Genomic DNA, 13,752 nt, shown 5'->3' on the forward strand with positions numbered 1-13,752 from the left:
CTTCATCATCTGGACCCATGGAAAAGAAGCCCTTGAAGAATTCCACCATGATTTCAACAATTTCCATCCCACCACCAACCTCAGCCTGGTCCAGTCCACACAAGAGATCCACTTCCTGGACACTACAGTGCTAATAAACAATGGTCACATAAACACCACCCTATACCGGAAACCTACTGACCGCTATTCCTACCTGCATGCCTCCAGCTTTCACCCTGACCACACCACACGATCCATCGTCTACAGCCAAGCTCTGCGATACAACCGCATTTGCTCCAACCCCTCAGACAGAGACAAACACCTACAAGATCTCTGTCAAGCTTTCTTACAACTACAATACCCACCTGCGGAAGTAAAGAAACAGATTGATAGAGCCAGAAGAGTTCCCAGAAGTTACCTACTACAGGACAGGCCTAACAAAGAAAATAACAGAACTCCACTAGCCGTCACCTTCAGCCCCCAACTAAAACCCCTCCAACGCATTATTAAGGATCTACAACCTATCCTAAAGGATGACCCAACACTCTCACAAATCTTGGGAGACAGGCCAGTCCTTGCCTACAGACAGCCCCGCAACCTGAAGCAAATACTCACCAACAACCACATACCACACAACAGAACCACTAACCCAGGAACTTATCCTTGCAACAAAGCCCGTTGCCAATTGTGCCCACATATCTATTCAGGGGACACCATCACAGGGCCTAATAACATCAGCCACACTATCAGAGGCTCGTTCACCTGCACATCCACCAATGTGATTTATGCCATCATGTGCCAGCAATGCCCCTCTGCCATGTACATTGGTCAAACTGGACAGTCTCTACGTAAAAGAATAAATGGACACAAATCAGATGTCAAGAATTATAACATTCATAAACCAGTCGGAGAACACTTCAATCTCTCTGGTCACGCAATCACAGACATGAAGGTCGCTATCTTAAAACAAAGAAACTTCAAATCCAGACTCCAGCGAGAAACTGCTGAATTGGAATTCATTTGCAAATTGGATACTATTAATTTAGGCTTAAATAGAGACTGGGAGTGGCTAAGTCATTATGCAAGGTAGCCTATTTCCTCTTGTTTTTTCCTACCCCCCCCCCCCCAGATGTTCTGGTTTAACTTGGTTTTAAACTTGGAGAGTGGTCAGTTTGGATGAGCTATTACCAGCAGGAGAGTGAGTCTGTGTGTGTATGGGGGTGGGTTTTTGGAGGGGGGTGAGGGAGTGAGAGAACCTGGATTTGTGCAGGAAATGGCCTAACTTCATTATCATGCACATTGTGTAAAGAGTTGTCACTTTGGATGGGCTATCACCAGCAGGAGAGTGAATTTGTGTGGGGGGTGGAGGGTGAGAAAACCTGGATTTGTGCTGGAAATGGCCTAACCTGTTGCTCACTTTAGATAAGCTATTACCAGCAGGACAGTGGGGTGGGAGGAGGTTTTGTTTCATATTCTCTGTGTATATATAAAGTCTGCTGCAGTTTCCACGGTATGCATCTGATGAAGTGAGCTGTAGCTCACGAAAGCTCATGCTCAAATAAATTGGTTAGTCTCTAAGGTGCCACAAGGACTCCTTTTCTATTTAGTTTAAGTAATTGTGAGAAAACGTGAGCGATCTTCACAGTGTGTTGCACTGTAAAGAAAATACTAAAGAAGTGGGAGATTGTATTTTACCTACTTTACACAGACTGGACTTGGAAATGTGAAATACTCTATATTTTGCCTTTGAGTTACTTTCTTCCATATATCTCCTGCTTTCTCTATGCAATTTATAACACCTTTGCCTCTGCTGTATCTGATAAAGCTTAATAAGAAAAAACGGTTATAAGTTAGGTTTCTAGTTCTGAATAAAATACTATAGTCCATCTTTTTGCCAAGTTATGGACCGTATCACACCAGTAGTTTGTAAGCAGAAATCTGTTATATCATTGGTGATTTCTGCTTAATAACTGATGACATGGTCCTGCCCTATGTTTGTATGAATATGTGTCTATTATGGAAGGCAGATTAGAAGATTGCAAATAGCTTTCCATTATAAAATGGATTTTGGTACCCCACCTCTTAACTTTGTCAAAACTAAGACAGTAAACACCCAATTGTTTGTTTGGTCCTTTGCCAGAGAAAAATTGTTGAATCAAATTTAAGATATGATAGAAAGTATGAGAGTTTTCACTTTAAGACTGCATTTTTTGGAATGGCATCTCAAAAGCAGTTTGAGCTAGAAAATCAGAATTTGTTTAATTCACCTGTCCTTAGGAACCTTTTTGGAAAAGTATCATGCTTAAGCTGAGTTATTAGGAGCTCCAGTAGTTCCACTGCAAACCTTTTTAATGTTCACAGACTCTAAAATATCATAATCATCTTGCATTGTGGAACTAATGGCTTTTCATTGCGCTATTCATGTCAGCTGAGCAATGAGATGATAGACTTTATTCTTTGGTGGAAAAAGCCTGAAGAAAGAAAAACTATCTACACAGTTCTTTACATGGACTCTGCAGAAATAAGGCCATGTCTACACTACAAATGTTGATCGATGCAAGTTATGTCAACTTAAAGCTGTTAGTATGGGCACATGCGTACTTGCATCAGTGTTGTGCATATTCCCCAAGAGTGCTTATGCTGATGTGCATTGCTCCATGGGTAGGTATATCAGTGTGCAGTTTGCCACCATCTGACTCACTGTCTTGGGAAATCATGGCAATGTCTGGTGGGGCAGAAACGAGTTCTGCAGGGGTGACTGGGAGCAATGGGTCAAGTCCCTATCATGCAATTTTCTTCATCCTATAGTGCTATCCATGTCCCATAATTTCCAGGACCTTTTCTAAACATCCCACCAAACTACACAGCTCTTTTCGCTGTCTGCCATCTGTGGCAGAAGGATGGAGCCTGCACAGCTCCATAACGGTTGTTATGAATATTGTAAACATAGGACAAACAATCCTGGTATTTGCAGAGCCACAGGAAGAACTGCAGCAACAAGGGACATGGTGATTTCATGGAGGACAGATAGCTGTGAGACATAGCAAAAGCCGATTCAAGGATGCTGATGGCGTTCTCAGAGCCATTGCAGACAGTGGAGCGCTGCGTATAAGCTCAAGAAATGAGCACTGACGGATGGATTGCATCATAAAGCACGTTTGGGATGATATGCAGTGGCTACAGAACTTGCACCTGTGCAAGGCCACATTCCTGATGTGTGTGCTGAGTTCCCGTCAGCCCTCCGGTGCAGGGACACCAGAATGAGTGCTGCACTGACATTTGAGAAGCAGGTGGTGATAGCTCTATTGAAGCTTGTGATGCCAGATTGCTACTGGACAGTAGGAAATCATTTTGGAGTTGGGAAAATCCACAGTGGGGCCTTTTGCCACGCAGGTGTTCAGGTCCATTCATTTTTTCCTGCTAAACAGGACTGTTACTTTTGCTAATGTGCAAGACATAGTCCACAGGTGGCCAACCTGAGCCTGAGAAGGAGCCAGAATTTACCAATGTGCATTGCCAGAGAGCCACTGTAACACATCAGCAGCCCCCCGTCAGCTTCCCCTGCCCCCAGTGTCTCCCACCTGCCAGCAGCACCACCGATTAGCACCTAACCCTCCATCCCTGCGCCTCCCGCCAGCCGCAATCAGCTGTTTTGTGGTGTGCTGGGGGTGGAGGGGTGGGAGGAGGAGGAGCAAGGGTGCAGCAGACTCAGGAAGGGGTAGGGGCCTTGGGGGAAGGAGTGGAGTGGAGTAGGGCTGAGGCCTGGGTCAGTGCCAGGGGTTGAGCAGTGAGTACCCTGTAACACATTAGAAAGTTGGCACCTGTAGCTCCAGCCGCGGAGTTGGCGCCTATGTAAGGATCCGCATATTAACCTCTGAAAAGCCGCATGTGGCTCGGAGCCACAGCTTGGCCACACCTGACATAGTTGATAGAATGGAAGTAGCAGGGCTTCCAAGATGCAGTGGGTTAATAGATATTGTGCATATCCCTGTTATGGCACCAGCCCACCTTGCTACAGAAAGGGCTACCTTTCCAGGATTTTGCAAGCACTGGTGGATTGCCAGAGACACTTCAGTGATATCAATGTTGGCTGGTCAGGGAAGGTGTATGATGCTTGCATCTTTAAGAACACAAGACCGTTCAGAAATCTGCAAGCAGGGATGTTCTTTCCCAACCACTGCATTGCTATTGGCAATATAAATGCCAATAGTGACTGTGGGGAGATGCATGCTATCCCTTGGTCCCCTGGCTCTTGAAGCCATGTGTTGGCCACCTCAACAGCAACAAGAAAAGATCTAATTACCTGCTCAGCAGGTGCAGAATGATAGTTGAATGTGCTTTTGGTAGATTGAAAGGATACTGGTGCCGAGGACTCACGGGATTGGATCTCAGTGAGAAAAATATCCCAGTGGTTATAGCTGCCTGTTGTGTCCCGCATAATATCTGAATGGCAAAGAGGGAAAAGTTGCCACCACAGTGGAGGACAGAGATGGGTGTCTCGTTATCTGAGGGCTAGTCTGCATTAGAATTGCTACAGCAGTGCAGCTGGACCAATGTAATTGAGCCGCTGTAGTGCGGCTAGTGCGGATGCTCTATGCTGATGGGAGAGAGCTTTCTCAATAGAAGAATTTTTCCACCTCCCCAAGCAGCAGTAGCTATGTCGGCGTGAGAGTTTCTCCTGCTGAGATAGTGCTGCCCATTAGGTCGGTGTAACTTACATTGCTAAGGGGGCTGGCTTTTTCACACCTCCAAGTGACTTAAATTATACTAAAGTAAGGGCTAGTGTGTCCAAGTCCTATGTTTGAACAGCCAGACGCAGGGGTTATTAAAAGAGCTCAGTGCGGAGCTATGAGGCTGAGGGAGGCCTTGAAAGAGCACTTTAACAGTCAGTCATAGTAATGTGGTATTGTGGACTGTGCTTCACCTGGCCCTGAAGTTTTGGGGGCTATTAGGAATTGTGGGGTACTTGATGTACACTTATGAATATAACTGTCAATGTGCCTGTTAAGTTTGTGGTGCTTGCTGTACATTTATAATTATTACATTGTTTGTCACTGATCCTATGAGTTCTGTTATTGTACAGTGTGACAAGTAGTGGATGCTTTTACTAGAACTAGTAATAAAGGATGAATTATTTACCAACAAATAGATTGTTACCAAAACAAGATGCAATTAAAAACAAATACAATAAAAGCTTCTGAAATGAATAGAACTTAAAGGGGAGAGAACATTCATGTCCATTTTGCTACCCATACAACAAAGCATGGCTTCTAGTTCAGTGTATTTGGAGCTGTGATTGTCCTTACTGTCTCCCGGCATGGCATGGTAGGGCTAAAGATATTGCCTCTGATGCCATGTGGAATGTTGGAGGTGCAGGGAGATGCTAAAATGGAGTTATTCGTTAACTGCAAAGGGAAGTGAGCCCATGATTGTTGAATCTGTAGGTCAAACAAGAGTCTCCAGCATTTTTATTTACTACTAGAGAAGCCACATTAAATTCTGGTGCAGCTCCCTCTCTGACTCCTGGCCCTTTCTCACGTCTGCTCTTTCCTTCTCCATATTGTCTGCAGTATTCACCCTCAAGGCCTTCTGTTCACGATCTAATGGAACACTGGCTTGCAGGATCTCACTGAACACATTCTCCCATATCCTCTTCTTTGTCCGCCTCATCATGGTCAGGCATTTTATGGGTGTGGAGGGGGGAAACCTCAAGGCAGCAGCTACAGATAAAACAGATATAATTGTATGTATAGTCACAGGGGAAAGCGAAAGTTAAGTTTCAGAACTCCATCCCCTTGCTCCCCTAAAGTTTTAAACACAATGTGCCTATTGACATTTCAGCCTTGGGGTGCCTGTGCACAGCACTGCTCTCCAGGCTGAGCCATGGCCCAGCAGGGTTTTGGAGGGTAGAGAGGGGGAATGAAGAGGGAATTTTTCAATTGCATGAAACATCTTTCAGCCCCTATTTCAATGGGTATGGATGGAAGGCAATGGCACTGAGAACTGGCACTATTCTCCATACCCAGTGGTGATTTTTGGCTGATACCTCGCTCTTTAGGGTAACAAAGGCACAGAAAATACAGCTGCTGCTGGCTTATTAAAGCCCCCTCGGCCCATATGCCGCTAGCCCATCTACTGCAATGATGCCTGCTGAAGTCATCGCACACCAGCATGGGAAGTGTCCTACTGTAGAGGAAGAAATTAGGCTGCCGGCCCTAGAAACTTTTGGGAGAGGATTGCAGAGTACCTACATGAAAGTTTCATTGAGTTCTCTCAAGAGGATTCAAGGGACATCCCTGGATATGTAAACTGCTCTGTATGCTCCCCCCAAGCTAACTCTACAGGGGAATGAAAAGTAGATAAACTACTTTGTCTGTTTGTTGTACCACTGCTGCTTCTAATATGAGTAAATTAATGAAAAGTCAATACCTGTGTCTGGCTACATTGGGGAGGGGTGCCATCAGTATATTGCAACATTATAATGAGAAATGCATTCACATGCTTAGGTTCCTTCTCCTGCATTGGGTTTGGCCATGCTTTGCTGCCAGGACAGATTAGACTGCAGTGGTGTTTCAAACAGATCTGGGCTCACAGCATAGCTGGAACCCCCACCCTTGGTTACATGTCCCCCATCTTCTACACTGTACAACGGGTCTGTCTCGTGATCCACAATGTGCGGCAAAGATGCCACCAGTGCCCACAAAATATGGCATGAAGCTCATAAAAGTGGTAGGTATGTGGCTTGTCCCCAAGATCTATTATTGGCTTTCTGGCATGCCTACCAAAGTTCCTTTGCTTTCCCCTGGCACTGCTGCTGATCCCTGTTGAATCTCTTCGCCTGAATCCCCCATGCAGTCTGTAGTAGATGTCCATGTTTGTACAACTGCTCTGCAGCTGTGCCTGCAAAGCTGCTTCTCCCCGCAGTCCTAGGAAATCCAGTACCCGTCTACTCCAGACAGGAGTTCATCTGGAACTTGGAACCACCATGGTCAATTGGGAAGTTGCACACAATGCAGAGCTGCTAGATGTGCTCACCAAGCTGGGCAATCAGGAAAAGGCATTTCAAAAACACATGAAGGTTTTAAAAGGCAGCGGGGTTAGCTTTCAGTCTCTGACCTCTGGGCATGGGAGTTCAACAATTGTGACTAGAGCAATCAGTGTCAGGCATCGTGGGACAGCTGCTGGAGAAGTGTTAACGTAGACATAGGTCACATATTGTCTACACTTAAATGGTGCTGACCACAGTCAGTCAACCAGGGCTCAGGGAGGTGGTGTTACTGCATCACCATAATGGGCACTTACATCAGTGGGGGACAAATTTGAGTGCAGAAACATGCACAACTAAGTAGATGCAAGGTGACCTATACTGATCTATCTTTGTAGTTTAGACCAGATCTCAGACTGGTTCACAGACTTTAGGGGAATGTGCAGATAGTCTCCTCAGACCTACTCAAGCCTGCCAACTCTTTACAATCTTTAGAACAGGCTAGTTTGAATGACTTTAAGAGGTCCTCAGACAGAGCTTTAAAGAAACTTTGTTGCAGAAGACAAAGAGGCTAATTTACACAGTTATCATCAATAACGCAATCAAATGTACATACTTTATAGAGGATAAATAGTTCTACAACAGGTTTTATATGGTTTGTTGACACTTTCAAAAACACCTACATCAGGGATTTGCAACCTTTGGCACACAGCGCATCAGGGAAATCCACTGGCAGGCCGGGATGGTTTGTTTACCTTCAGCGTCCGCAGGTTCAGCTGATCGCAGCTCCCACTGGCCGCGGTTCGCCGCGGCCAGTGGGAGCTGCGATCAGTTGAACCTGCAGTTGCTGCAGGTAAACAAACCGTCCCGGCCCGCCAGTGGATTTCCCTGGTGGGCTGGGGGCCAAAGATTGCCGATGCCTGACCTATATAAAGTTCAAAGTAAATAAATGTTATAAGTGGAATTAAGGGTGTAAATTTCTATTCATTTAAGGAGAAAAAATATTTGAAATTTTTATGAAAACAGCAAGATAGAAAATTTCTAAGTTGAGGTATAACTTAAAATTTGGACAATATGAAAATGCAGAAGTCAGGTAATCCAAACAACTTAAGTACCTTATTTTAGCTAGTCCATTTTTAATTTAATGTTAACATTCATACTTAGTTAAAAGAAGTGTTAAAAATAATAATGTTTTCAAGAAAGGATAGTATACCGTATGGTGATCTCTTGCCTCTGTATGATGACCACGACTGTTATTCTGTGCATCCTATCAACGCAGGTTTCCCTAACCTAACCCACCCAAACCTGAGTTCATCTACATATATCCTCCTATTTCAGCATGGTGGATCTATTTTACAGAGAGTCTACAACCAGACTGTTAACTCTTGGCCCTGTTGAAGTCAATGGCAATAAGGGCAGATTTTCATCTGCTGTTTTCACCTTTCCCAGGATGCTATTACCAGTTATGACTGGCTGATCCTTTATTTACCCTTCAAATAGGATGTGACATGAATAGATGGCTCATTCCATTTCTCAGTGGACAACTATCCACAAAAGCCAGTTGTCACTAACTGGCGTTCTTGTGAGCAATCCTGAAAGGGGGCCAATTAAGTCCATGGTAGTTTTGGGTCCTCAAGGAATGTAGGCTGTATCCTGCACAGGCTTTTTTGAGGAACAATGAGTTTACTGATTTGTTTGAGCAGCATTTCCCCTGCTGTCACCAGCACAGATTAGGTCTGTAGGATAGCTTGCATACAGTTAACAGGAGACAATGCAAAATGAACAGGAATGACTTCAGACTTGTGGCCTAATTCTAATACTTTGAGTCACTGATTACAAGGTTATAATGAACAGAAATGATCTGGGATGATATGACAGGGCGCCTGAGATGACCCATGCCTGCTGATAGTCGGGGGGGGAGGGGAGAAGATAGAGTGAGGGCAGCTGGCTTCAGCAGCGTTACTGGGCAGGCTCAGTCCATGTGAGCATGCTCAATATAAGCCAAGCAACAAATCAGGGGAGGGCACGTGATGCCACATGCCCCCTACAGATGTCACCTCTGCAGGGAGCTCTACTTAGCACCAGGGGCACCTACTTGTGGCCACATCTGGGGATTAGCTCCTCTCAGGTCTTAGGCCCCCTTTCTTCTGTGAGCTGCACACTCTGCCATCTCTCTCTTGCTCCCTGCGATTCAGAGTACTCCATCTTCGTGGCTTGGCCCTCCTCTATTCACGTGATTAGATCTTCCAGGGAATCAAAGGATTTCCATACCAACAGTCTCAGGCAGTCTTCTCATGCACTGCCCTGATGGTTCCACTTGCTCAGGGGCCCGTAGGGGAACCTGGACCTGCCCACTACTCTGGGTTTCAGTCCAAGAACTCTATACCTGGCAGCTGTGGTCTGCTTTCCCTTCAGAGCCTGTGCTCTTTCCTTGGACTCCTTCTTACAACTTCTGTCTCCCCGCTCCTTGGGGTGTACCAGCCTAAACTCCCTCCTTCCAGGGAGTAACTGCAGACAATTGACCCCCATAGCCTCACATACACCTCCCTCTTTACAGGGAGTGAGTGCAGACCACTGCCTGCTCATCCCCAAACCCCCTTTCTGTTGCTAGCTTCCTGCCTTTATAAACCTGGCACAGCTTCTCCCCTCAGCTGGATGACATCAGCAAATTAGACTTTAGCATATCCTGCCTTTTCTCCTGGTTCAGCCTACAGGTTAATTAACCTAATTTAATCCTTCAGGCCTTGTGTGGGATGGGCAGCCCATCACAGATGGTATTCACTTTCTTTAGAGCAGTTGTGTTCTCTTGGGTAGCTAAATTTTTTTGGCTTTTTCAGGCGTTGTAATGCCATGCCCATTAATCTACTTTTGCTTGTGCCGGAGCAGGAAGAATCGTTAGCATTTTTCAGCCCCTTGTGTGTCTCCTTGTGGAAATTAAAGAGCCATTAAGAATAGGGTTTTGCCCCAGTGTCCATAGCCCTGGGTCTCCCACACCCAAATGTTGTGTACTGATTGGCTGCTTCTCTGCCTATTGGAAGAGACTTTTGTTGGTTCGGTGTCTGTAGTTTGAATCCTTTGGCCAAAGGATTCCCTTTTAACTTTCTCTGAGAAAAAAACAAAAAAAACTATTTTATCCAAAAGGTCATAGAAAATTAAATGCACTTGTCCTCTGAACAGATATTGTGATAAACTTAAAAACTAAATTTAGTCACTGGACTGTGAAAGAGAGAGATAATACTGAATTAAGAGAAAAGTTCAATGCAAGCTTCACTATAGAATCTCTACAAATGCTTCCATAATACGTGCATGTGCCTAGTCTTGCAAACCTCTATTCACATGATTAGATCTTTCATTACTCCCACTGGCTTCAGTAGGACAACTCAGATAAGTAAGAGTTGGTGAGTTCAAGCCCATAGTTTGTAAAGCTTATTGGGAATCTTAGAGGTTAAAGGAACTTTTGAAATTCTTTGGGGGTGAATTGATGCAAGACATTATCTATTATTTTTAGTTACTATATACAGTTGCCATGACAAATTTTACTCCTGATTTTAAATCAAGTTTGTTTTCAGTGCTCACAAACTATACTATAAATTGTCTAGAAAGACTTTGTGGAACATGAAGTCTTTTTGAATTATTCTAAGGATAGAATTGGCTTACAAAGTCTGAGGTTGTTCTGTAATATTTTATGCAAAACATAAATAATGTTGTTAAGCAGTCCCTGATAGCACTGAATGTAGTTTAATCACTAATGTAACGTAATGATTTTCTGCATTTGTGGCATATTGTTCAAATAAAGGCTAATCATTTTGGTAATAAAACAAATACTGCTCAGTGATGTTATAGGACAAGGGTGACATAATGGTAGGGGTCTACTGTAGACCACCTAACAAGGAGGAAGAGGTGGATGAGGCGGCTTTTCTTAAACAAAATTATCCAAAGCACAGGACTTGGTGGTGATGGGGGGCTTCAACTACCCAGACATCTGTTGGGAAAATAATACAGCAGAGCACTGGGTTATCCAATAAGTTCTTGGAATATATTGGAGACAACTTTTTACTACAGAAGGTGAAGAAAGTGACTAGGGGAGAGGCTATTCTAGATTTTATTCTGACAAATAGGGAGGAACTGGTTGAGAATTTGAAGATGGAAGGCAGCTTGGGTGAAAGTTATTAATTCTAAGGAATGGTTGGAGGCAAAACAGCAGAATAAAAACAGTGGACTTCAAGAAGGCAGACTTTAGCAAACTCAGAAACTGGTAGGTAATATTCTCTAGGAACAAAATGTAAGAGAAAAAAGTTTGGGAGTGTTGGCAATTTTTTTTAAGAGACATTACTAAAGACACAAGAGCAAACTATCCGAATGCATAGAAAAGACATATGGTAAGAGACCTTCCTGGCTTAACCAGGAGATCTTCTATGATCTGAAACTCAAAAAAAAAAAAGAGTCATACAAAAAGTGGAAACTAGGTCAAGTTAGAAAGGATGTATATATGAAATGTACAGCTCAACGGGTAGTGATCAATGCCTCCATGTCTAGTTGGCAGCCAGTATCAAGCGGAGTGCCCCAAGGGTCAGTCCTGGGGCTGGTTTTGTTCAATATCTTCATTAATGATGTGGAGGATGGCGTGGTTTGCACCCTCAGCAAGTTTGCAGATGACACTAAACTGGGAGGAGAAATAGATACGCTGGAGGGTAGGGATAGGATACAGAGGGACCTAGACAAACTAGAGGATTGGGCCAAAAGAAATCTGATGAGGTTCAACAAGGAAAAGTGCAAAGTCCTGCACTTAGGACGGAAGAATCCCATGCACTGCTACGGACTAGGGACCGAGCAGCTAGGCAGCAGTTCTGCAGAAAAGGACCTAGGGGTTACAGTGGACAAGAAGCTGGATATGAGTCAACAGTGTGCCCTTGTTCCCAAGAAGGCTAACAGCATTTTGGGCTGTATAAGTAGGAGCATTGCCAGCGGATCGAGGGACGTGATCATTCCCCTCTATTCGGCATTGGTGAGGCCTCATCTAGAGTACTGTGTCTAGTTTTGGGCCCCACACTGTAAGAAGAATGTGAAAAACTGGAAAGAGTCCAGCGGAGGGCAACAAAAATGATGAGGAGAGGCTGAGGGAACTGGGATTGTTTAGTCTGCAGAAGAGATGATGGGGGATTTAATAGCTGCTTTCAACTACCTGAAAGGGGGTTCCAAAGAGGATGGCTCTAGACTGTTCTCAGTGGTAGCAGATGACAGAAACAAGGAGTAATGGTCTCAAGTTGCAGTGGGGGAGGTTTAGGTTGGATATTAGGAAAAACTTTTTCACTAGGAGGGTGGTGAAGCACTGGAATGCGTTGCCTAGGGAGGTGGTGGAATCTCCTTCCTTTGAAGATTTTAAGGTCAGGCTTGACAAAGCCCTGGCTGGGATGATTTAGTTGAGGATTGGTCCTGCTTTGAGCAGGGGATTGGACTAGATGACCTCCGGAGGTCTCTTCCAACCCTGATATTCTATCACACACACACACACACACAGAGAGAGAGCTCACGCCCAGGCACAAAATGAGATTAAACATTTTACAAATACATCAGTAGCAAGAGGAAGACCAAGGACAGAGTAGGCTCATTAGTCAATGGGGAGGAAAAGACAACAGAAAACACTGCAATTGCCAAAGTGTTACATGCTTTTTTTGTTTCAGTTTTCACCAAAAAGGTTACCAGTGATTGAGTGAATATCAGTGTAATGGGGTAGGATCTGAGACTAAAACAGGGAAAGATCAAATTAAGAATTACTTAGGCCATGTCTACAGTACAAAAATAAAGTCTACCTAACTTACTTCAGCATACAGCTGCTGCAGTAATTACATCATTTGTGTGTGTCTACCCTTTGCTCCTTGTGTCAGCTGTGCACATAGTAATCGACCTAAGCACTATTGGGTCGATTGTACTGTCAGTGTGGGGCATTGTGGGATGGCTCCTGAAAGCCACTACCAGTTTATGTAAGCAACACATTGTCTACGCTGAGGGCATGTCTACAGTACAAAATTATGGTGACCAAAGTTACATCAGCATACAGCCTCTGCCGTAATTAAATAGCTTTTGTGTGTCTACACTACACTCCTTGTGTCAACAGTGCATGTCCTCATTAGGAACGCGTGCATCAATGCGGAGAGTAATGTACCATGGATAACTATCCCACCATACAACTCACCACCATATATCGCAGGGAGTTTTGGAAAGGTTTTGCAATGCCTCCTGGGGCTTAAACAAATCATGGAGGGGTGACTGGGAACATGATTTCAAGGTCCCATAATGCAATGGTCTCCATCCCATAGTTTCATCTTGCATCCTCTAAGGTTTCATTCCTCTTTTCAAAATCCCCACAAACCCATACGTCCCTCCTTGCTGTCCACCACCTGTGTCAGAAGTATAGATCCTGCACAGCTCTGCACTATTGTGATGAGCATGGTAAGCACGGGGTGCCTAATCCCACAGTATTTGCAGAACTGCCAGAGGAGCCACTGGGAACATGCCGATTCCTTGCTGTGGGACGCAGAAAAAAAAATTAGAAGATGTTGGTGGCATTCACAGAGCAGCTGCAGATGGTGAAGTGCTGGTTCTGGGCTCGAGAAATGAGCAGTGACTGGTGGTATTGCATTGTCATGCAGGTTTGGGATGACGAGCAATTGGTGCAGAACTTTTGAATGCGCAAGACCACATTCCTGGATCTATGTGCAGAGCTTGACCCAGCCCTTCAGCACAGCCATATCAAAATGAGATATGCACTGACAGTGGAGAAGCAAATG

The sequence above is a fragment of the Eretmochelys imbricata genome, chromosome 3 (assembly GCF_965152235.1).
Source record: "Eretmochelys imbricata isolate rEreImb1 chromosome 3, rEreImb1.hap1, whole genome shotgun sequence".
Lineage (NCBI taxonomy): Eukaryota > Metazoa > Chordata > Testudines > Cheloniidae > Eretmochelys > Eretmochelys imbricata.